Raw genomic sequence first — 8,394 nt, forward strand, 5'->3', positions numbered from 1 at the left:
TTTTGATAGAAGTAACTAGTAATGTAACTAAGTTACTAATTTAAAGTAACTTACCCAACACTGCATTTCATGAATACTGTAAATGTAGGCGGACGACTGCAGTTTCAAGTAAAGACAAAATAAAGAGTTTATCTACTTGGAAATAACCGATAAATCTCTATGCAATGCCTGTTCTTTCTTTCTGTTTTCTTTCTTCTTTCTCAAGAAAAAACGTATAAACGTCACAATGTAGAGTCACATTAAATTAGTAATACAGTAATCAACACAGGATTACTATGGAGGGTGTGTGTGTGTGTGTGTGTGTGTGTGTGTGTGTGTGTGTGTGTGTGTGTGTGTGTACAGACTGACAGATGCATATGAACTGCATATAAGTGGTGAATATGTGTCTATGAGGGAGAGGAAAACAGATTATGTATTTATGTTGAGGGTTGCCAGGTTTGTTTTTCCTGGGTTTTTTCAGGTTGTGACTGCCTCTCAGAGATTATCTACATATTTTCCTTTGAACCAAATGCATTTTAAGGAGCTGTCTGCTATAATTAACACAGCAGTTTCCAAAACATGTCCAAAATGTGCTTTCTTCTTCTGTTTCTGTTTTGATTCTCTGTGTATGATTCAACATTAGCACAGCATGTTGAACTGTCGCACACCCTAACCCTAACACTGGAACTATGTTCCACAGGAATGAAAGACAGTGCTGCACGTGCTCCCTGTTACTGCTGTAACCCCGGGGCTGTGAAGTGCTGTGAAGATGAATTTTGATTTTTACAACTTTCAACTTTCAGGTGTGAAAGAAATAAGCATTTGATGAAATAAAGGCTTATTGCAACATCACGTTTGCACATGATATATGGCCTTGTAGTTCAATAAGTGTTTTCTTCCCCACATAAATTATTCATTTCAGCCTCTTTTATAGAAAAAGCTAATTTCTCATTCAAGCCTGATAAATTGCTCTTTTTGAACACTTTCCTTAGCCTCTTGTGTGCACTGTCCATTACTTTGGATGACTAACCCCACGTTTCCACCTGTCTCCATCTCATTCATACACTTATTCTGTCTTGCTTCTTCTTACTTTCGCTCCTCTTCTCACCAGAGCATAGCTTCACCTCTCAAGTCTCTCCTCCACCTGCTTCCTACTCTCACTACAGATAAACAATGCTCAAATCTATCATATGGTTTTTCTGGATCCTCAAAGTCCACCTCCTCCTAACCTTCTCTGTACTTATTGTAGTTACTACAACTCGACACATCATCTTTATTCTTAAACATTGATCAGACATCCTCTCACTCTCCAAGACTGCCCTCTCTCCTAGAGCTCTCCATACCTCCACAGCTTTGTCATCTGTACCTTTCATCTCTTCATCCTCTTCACATAACTGCCTTCACTGTGTCCTTCCTGTTCCTCTGCATTTCCACATTCACTAACTGTCCAGATTGGAGTGTTGCCATTGGCTTGTTATTAAGTCCATCCTATAGTTGGCAAACTGAGTAAGCCTGTGGTGGTGAAGCACAATAAAAACAGGCCTAAAGAGAAAGAAAGACAACAGAGCGTTGTATCTGTGTTTATCTGAACAAACAGCTGAGCTCAAATGAGGCTGCCTCTTATCACGTCGCCTCTGTCACCCAGATATCCCTCTGAGGTGTTTCTGCAAACAAAGGCATCTCGCACAGTGCTTAACGTGGTGTAATGATATCACGTCTGAGAGTGTGGCACTGTGTGTGATTAACCTAATGGAAGAGCCTATTCACAGACACCTTGCTCATTTGCTTGTTTTGATATGTTTGGATTATACTGATTCCAGCACAGACATGATGATTGCTTAAAACAACACTGCCCTCTCTGCTGTCACTGTATTTGTCAGCATGGCACCTGTGCACTCTGGTGTGATGGGTACAGGGAGGTCTCTGATATATGATGTTCAGTTCACATACACACCCACCTTTCTGTCCTGAGGATGCTGTTACTAACCAATCTGGTTGTTAAGTGATGACATATAAAGCCTGGGCTGCTGGCATTTTAATGTGTTGTAATGTTTTAGTATATTCTTTATTTACTATAAATGAGCCCCTAAAAATAATCAGTGATCACTGTCGAACTCTCTGAGTTTTTATTACCATTATTCGTCTGCAGCACGTTTTAAAGCTCAGCTTTTAAAACCTTACGATGCAACTACAGCCCATCGACTCACGATTTGTCAGACACCAAATATTTGGACGAGTCAGAAAAGAATCACTGAAGATAACAGAGAATACATGAAGCTGAGGATCAGGAATTTTTCACAGCGAGTAATTAAACCATGCAGCAGTATATTAATGCCTAACCTCGAGGTGTGGATGGATTATCTCAGGTATTCTCCTGACTTAACTTTGGCCCATTTACACCATCTTTATCCAGCGATGCGGTTGCATTTGTCTCTGCCCGTCTGGATCCTTCACATTAACTTTTACTGAGGGGAACAAACTTAATATTCATGCTCCAGCTTCACAGTGCGAATCTGTTTATATTATACTAACCATAGCGCTCCTGCTCGCCACCAGGTGCCGCACCCTTATATGCCAGTTAGCCCAACTTCAGTAAAATTACAAATGTTGGTGCTGTTTAGTTTCAGTCTTTATGTCCAAAGTGATAGCAGAGCTGCATGTTTCAGTTTTTTCCATTCTGACCATTGTGAATCATCTTTAGATGGAATCTAGTGAGCTAACTTTAGGCTAACTTCAGAATAAAAAGCTGATGTTGCTGTGGTGATAGTGTCTGATTATTATGGTGGTACTGGAATGAAGTCACAGGTTTGTGAAGCGTTAAAGCACTCAGCTGCTGGCCTGCTGGGACCAGTCAGTGGTGGTGCCATACTTTGCTTTGCATTTTGTTTTGGAGTGAAACATGCACTGGCTACATGGAGAAGGAGAGGAAGAGTGTCTTAAATAACATGCTACACTTATGCATTTTATTATCTGGCCCAGGAATAGAGGAGTGGAAGGAGCTGAGGGGTGATAGAAGGAAGGATGGAGAGGACGGAGGCTGACCTACATACAAACACCAGTTGTTGCTCCGCTGTCTTACCATACTGATACAAAAATAATTCAATATAGCTGACTATATGAGAGGCAACATCAATATGTCACAGTTATCATTCAACACCACATTTTTCCATTAAAGCAGATCAGCTGATTCACATATGTACAGTTCCACATATGTCAAGCATGTGTCTACCTCAGTCTTATCCCTCTGACACACCTTTGATCAGCTCCATAATCATAATATCAGCAGCAATTTGTAAAAAATAAAATGTCCGAATGCCTAGCATCCTTAGAACTTTCTCTTTACAAAGCAACACTGCTGAGAACCATTACTTAATGCCCAGGATCTCCAGGCCCTGAAAACACCCTCAGTATTGGAAAGTCACTGCGTGGGCTCAGGAGCACTGGTCCGTCTGTACGTCCACATGGTGGCTAATAAAAGGAGGTCATTTCCCAGAAAGCTTTGCTAAGGTACGTGGAAAGCAGCTCACCTATCTATCTCGATTCCACCCATGTGTTTGTGTGAGTTCTCTCTCTCGGTACTCTGACGTCTTCAAACAATCCCAACACACACACTTCGTGGTGTTGGGTTACTTGGGGAATCTAAATCGGTGTGAATGTGAGTGCAAGTGGTTGTTTGTCTCTCTGTGTTGCAGCAGACTGGCAGTCTGTCCAGGGTGAACTCTGCCTGTTGCCCTACTGGGAGCCTGCAGCTCCTCCACGACCCTGAATTGGATAAGCGTGGATGGACACATGGACAGATTTGTTATGTATTTGTAAATACTACGTTTGATATTTGCGATTGATCATCGATAGCTGCAGTCCTAATCCTAATAGAGGCAGAGCCTGAGCTTTGAGGCCCATCTCCTTTGGAACCAGCTAGGACACACCCAGTCTCTGTGTTCAGGCTTCAAACTTTCTTTTCTGATAAAGCGTAAAGATAAGACTGGATGAAGCTGTCCCTTCATCATTTGGCAGCAGGGTGAGGCTGCTGGGGCTTCCCATCATGCAGTGAGTGCTTCCACACCACTCTCATTTTTCACTCTTCATGCATTTGTATGTAACTCCTGCATATCTTTCTAGCGTGCTGTCTCCTGTAGTTTGTGTTGTTCCTCATGGTCTGCTCTTCTTTCTTACCTCCTCCCATCAGCTGATGGAGGACGATGTGGGGTCTTTCTGTTATAAGTGATGGAAATGCAGGAGTCAGTCCAGAAGGTTCAACAATCAAAAAGAATCTCTTCAGTCCTGCTGTCCGACTGTTTTCAGTGTTCGCTGCCTGAATGTGAATCAGCTGATTCCTGGATGTGGCTCATGTGTTTTTCTGGCTGCTGCACTGTTGATGGTTAACAGTGCATAAATCAAATGTCCTCTGTCTTACACCAACTATCTGTAGCCGTCGTGAACAGGAATCAGTTCATGGCAAATCCAACTATGGAAACAAACTCCAGCTAATTAAAGCAGACAAATAGGGAGCAGCGACATTAGCATATTTTCATGTGGGCCAGACCTCGTCAGGGCTGAGGTGTGTGTGCAAGGCTCTGAGTGTAAACAAGCTGTCACCCAGAGGGTACAAGTCTTATTTTCTTCTTAGTGGGTGTGTCAACATTATGTTCAGTAAAATGCTGTGGGTCCATATTTTTCCAGGAACTGAAGAGCTTCCACCAGTTATAATAAGATTCACCATCAGCGTCTGTGCTGATATCCAATCACGCTCATATCCTAAAGCGTATACTGTTACTGTACACATGATGCGATGTGTGAACCCTCATTAATCATCATGATGCTGTAACATGGTAACATGAAATGAGATCAGTTCTCATCTTTATCTTCATAGAAGAGCCTTTAATGACAAATATCTGGCATATTTACTTCTTACAGGCGAGTACATACATGTTGCTTATTCGTTGAGACCCTACGATCTGTAGCGTCAGGTTCCTGGTCTTCTGCTGCTGTTGCCCATCTGCTTCAAGTCTTGATTTGTAGTGCCTTCTGCATATCTTGGTTGTAACTAGTGGTTTTTTAAGTTACTATTACCTTCTTATCAATTCCAAGCAGTCAGGCTCCTGACCTGAAGTGCCACTCAGCAGGACATTCAAGTAGCCAGACCAGCCCGTCTGGCACCAACAGCCATCTTGAAAAGTCATTTAAAGAACCTTCCTTCTCCAGGATGATGCTAATCCTGACCATGTGCACATGCCTGGCCAAAGCTTGAGTGACCAAAGCAAGTCACTTATGTCAAGACGAGCAGATAGAGAAAAAAGTAGAACTTTTACTTTGTACTAAAGAGCGCACACTTGTGTTGACCAACATTAACATTCATCATTGATCCTTAATATGCAGTTAGAAGGTGAATTCTTACACAAAGGGCTTGTAACTCTGAAAGAAGGAAGTCTTTGACTCAGAGGTTTGCACAAGTTTTCCTTTGATCGTGTGCCAGAGTCAAAGTATATGTTGTGAATATTATCTTTCCTATACCTCTGGCATGTGATCGTCCTGTGCTACATGATATCTGCTGATCGGGAAAATAAAACCAATTATTAAAAAAGAAGAAGCTGATCCTTCTCCCACAATCAGGATTAAGATAACAGCAGAGTGTGGGGACTACCTTTTTTTGCTGTCTTTCTCTTGTTCTGTCTTGTTTTGTCAAAGAGCAAAAATCTGGAAACCAAGAAACCCTTTTTAAACTGATATTCACTGAGAAAAAGGATTTAAATGACTTTCATGTGGCGAGCTTCAAAAATCCTAAAGACTTCTTACTCCAAGTCTACATCTCTTATGTCATGAATAAACATGGCAGTGGATGGTTGTAGTGATTCATCTCTTGTTGAGTTGAGTCTGTATGTGCATGTACAGCATGTGTGCTGAAAGAGAAAAGGCTGTAAATAGTAAACTGACCAGTACTTAGTTTCTCATGCAAACTGCTTTTATCTATACTTTAGCATTTTGAATGCTCACCAGTCACACTAGTGTCATCACACACACACACCTTGGGATTCAATATCTTGGCCAAGGATCCTTTAGCATGCAAAGTGGAAGAGCAAGTGATTGAACTACAAACCTTCCAACTGGTCAACAACTGTACCACCTGAGCCACAGCCACCTCCCAGTTTAGAGGTATTTCCAGATGTTAAATGAACTGGTTCTTATATAGTGCTGTTCTACTCTACCTGAGCACACAAAGCACAACACAAGTTGCCTCATTCATCCATTCACATAAATTCATGCAAGCATGTTTCTCTAAGTGTAAGTGCTTTCTAGCTAGCATTCACACACACTCCAATGGATGCATCAGAAACTTAGGCTTAGCATCTTTCCCAAGGATATTTGGCATGAAGACTGGAGCAGGCAGGGATCAAACCAACAACCTTCTGATTAGAGGATGACCTGCTGAACCTCGTGAGCTACAGCCAACCTAGTGAAAGTTTTACATAAGGCATATTTGTTTAAACCTTAGAGACTGACTGAGAATATAAATGTTCTAACCTAACCTTACAGGATACCAGACAAAAGTATCTCACCATTGCAGAATGAATAACAGCAATCTAAGAGAGGTTCTAATCTATCATCAGTCTATTTCTGCTGGTCTGTGCTGATGCAGACTGAGCTGCTGAACACAAAGACCTCCCTCTCCTCCGTCACCCTCTCCAGCTTGTCCTGTCATACTGTCTGAAGGCAAACAAAGGTTTCCTGGCCAGGCAACACTTGTAGCTTGGGTCTGCCCCAGATCCTCCTCCCAGTAGGACATGTCGTCACCTACAGGTGAAGGTGAAGTGTTTCAGGTCCTGGAGTTATCCTGGTCTGGAACACAACTCGCTCCTTCCATGGTGGAGTAGCAGCTCCACTTTGATCTCCTCTGATCCCATGACTGACCCACCCAGTCTCTAAAGCTGAACACAGACACCCTGTGGGGCAAACTTATTTCTGTTACTTGTATCCAGTCTTATTATTTTTGGTCCATCCCAGAGCTCATAAGCAGCTGATCTTAAGAACGTAGATACCACAAATATTCCACAGCCTCGTTGTCGAGCTCAGGTCTCTCTTCACCGCTGCAGGACCCTGCCACTGTAATGACTTAGTGACTGGGTGACTTATGCACCTTTTCCTCAGACTTTGCTTCCTCTACATGTCATTCACACAGAGAAGACTTTCCAAGTGTTCCTCCTGCCACCTTATCGTGTCCCCAGTTGAAATCTGTAGCAGCCCATTCCCACTGTGGACAGCGCACTCCTTCACCCTCTTAGGTTGCCGAGCAGCTTGGCACAATCACTTCAAGACCAACTGATATTCTTTCAGTTCAGTTTAATTGGATTTTATTTATATATCGCCAAATCACAACAACAGTTGCCTGAAAGTGCAAAACAGAGAAAACCCCAACAAGCAGACAACCCTCTGTGAGCAAGCACTTTGGTGACAGTGGGAAGGAAAAAGTCCCGTTTAACAGGAAGAAACCTCCAACAGAATCAGGCTCTCACATGACTGGCTGGCTCAGGTAGTGGAGATGAAGACAGGACAAAGACACGCTGGAAGAGAGCCAGAGATTAATAATTTCCTCAAACTCAACAGTAATAAAACTGAAGTTTTACTTGTTGGTACACCATCTATCTTAACCAAATCCCACAGCTTTTCCATTAACATTGAAAATTCTCCCACCCCTCCCTCCCCTCAGGTTAAGAGTTTGGGTATCATACTTGATAATACTCTTTCATTCCAGTCTCACATTAATTACATAACCCGGTCTGCATACTTCCACTTACGTAATAATAACCGACTCCGTCCCTTCCTTACCCCCCATACTGCTGCCATCCTTGTCCATAGTCCAATTACATCCCGTATTGATTACTGTAATTTGGTCTCCCTAAAAAGTCCCTTCATAAACTCCAACTTCGTCTAAATTCTGCAGCTCGGGTCATAACTTGCACTCCGTTAAGAGCTCATATTCCCCCAGTTCTTCAGCAGCTTCACTGGTTGCCCATAGAAGCCAGGATAAATTTTAAAATCTTACTTCTTACATAAATCTGCTCCTGCATGTTTGTGTGACCTGCTCCATATCACCACTGTTTCCCGCCCTCTCAGATCATCATCTTACTGTTCCGTCCTCACACCTCATCACTGTGGGGAACAGAGCTTTCAGTTGCTCTGCTCCTCGGCTCTGGAACTCTCTTCCTCCTGCACTAAGAAATATTGTCTTTCCATATTTAAGACACAGCTCAAAACACATCTGTTTAAACTGGCTTATTCGCTTTAATGCTGATTTTATCTGTTGTCACTGTTTTGATGACTATTGTTCCTTTTATTAATTGTGTTTTTTGTAAGGTGACCTTGGGTTTCTGAAAGGCGCCCTCAAATAAAATGTATTATTATTATTATTATTATTATTAT

The 8,394-nt window shown here is 42.2% G+C and overlaps 1 protein-coding gene across 2 annotated transcripts in view; it reads left to right on the forward strand.

Annotated features, from left to right (window-relative positions):
* The window catches only part of rbfox3a (RNA binding fox-1 homolog 3a), a 454,518-nt gene that overhangs the window by 8,595 nt on the left and 437,529 nt on the right, over positions 1 to 8,394 (forward strand). The gene's annotated exons all lie outside the window — the stretch shown is intronic.

This window comes from Pundamilia nyererei, unplaced genomic scaffold, assembly GCF_000239375.1.
Source record: "Pundamilia nyererei isolate P.nyererei 1_Seehausen unplaced genomic scaffold, PunNye1.0 scaffold00280, whole genome shotgun sequence".
Lineage (NCBI taxonomy): Eukaryota > Metazoa > Chordata > Actinopteri > Cichliformes > Cichlidae > Pundamilia > Pundamilia nyererei.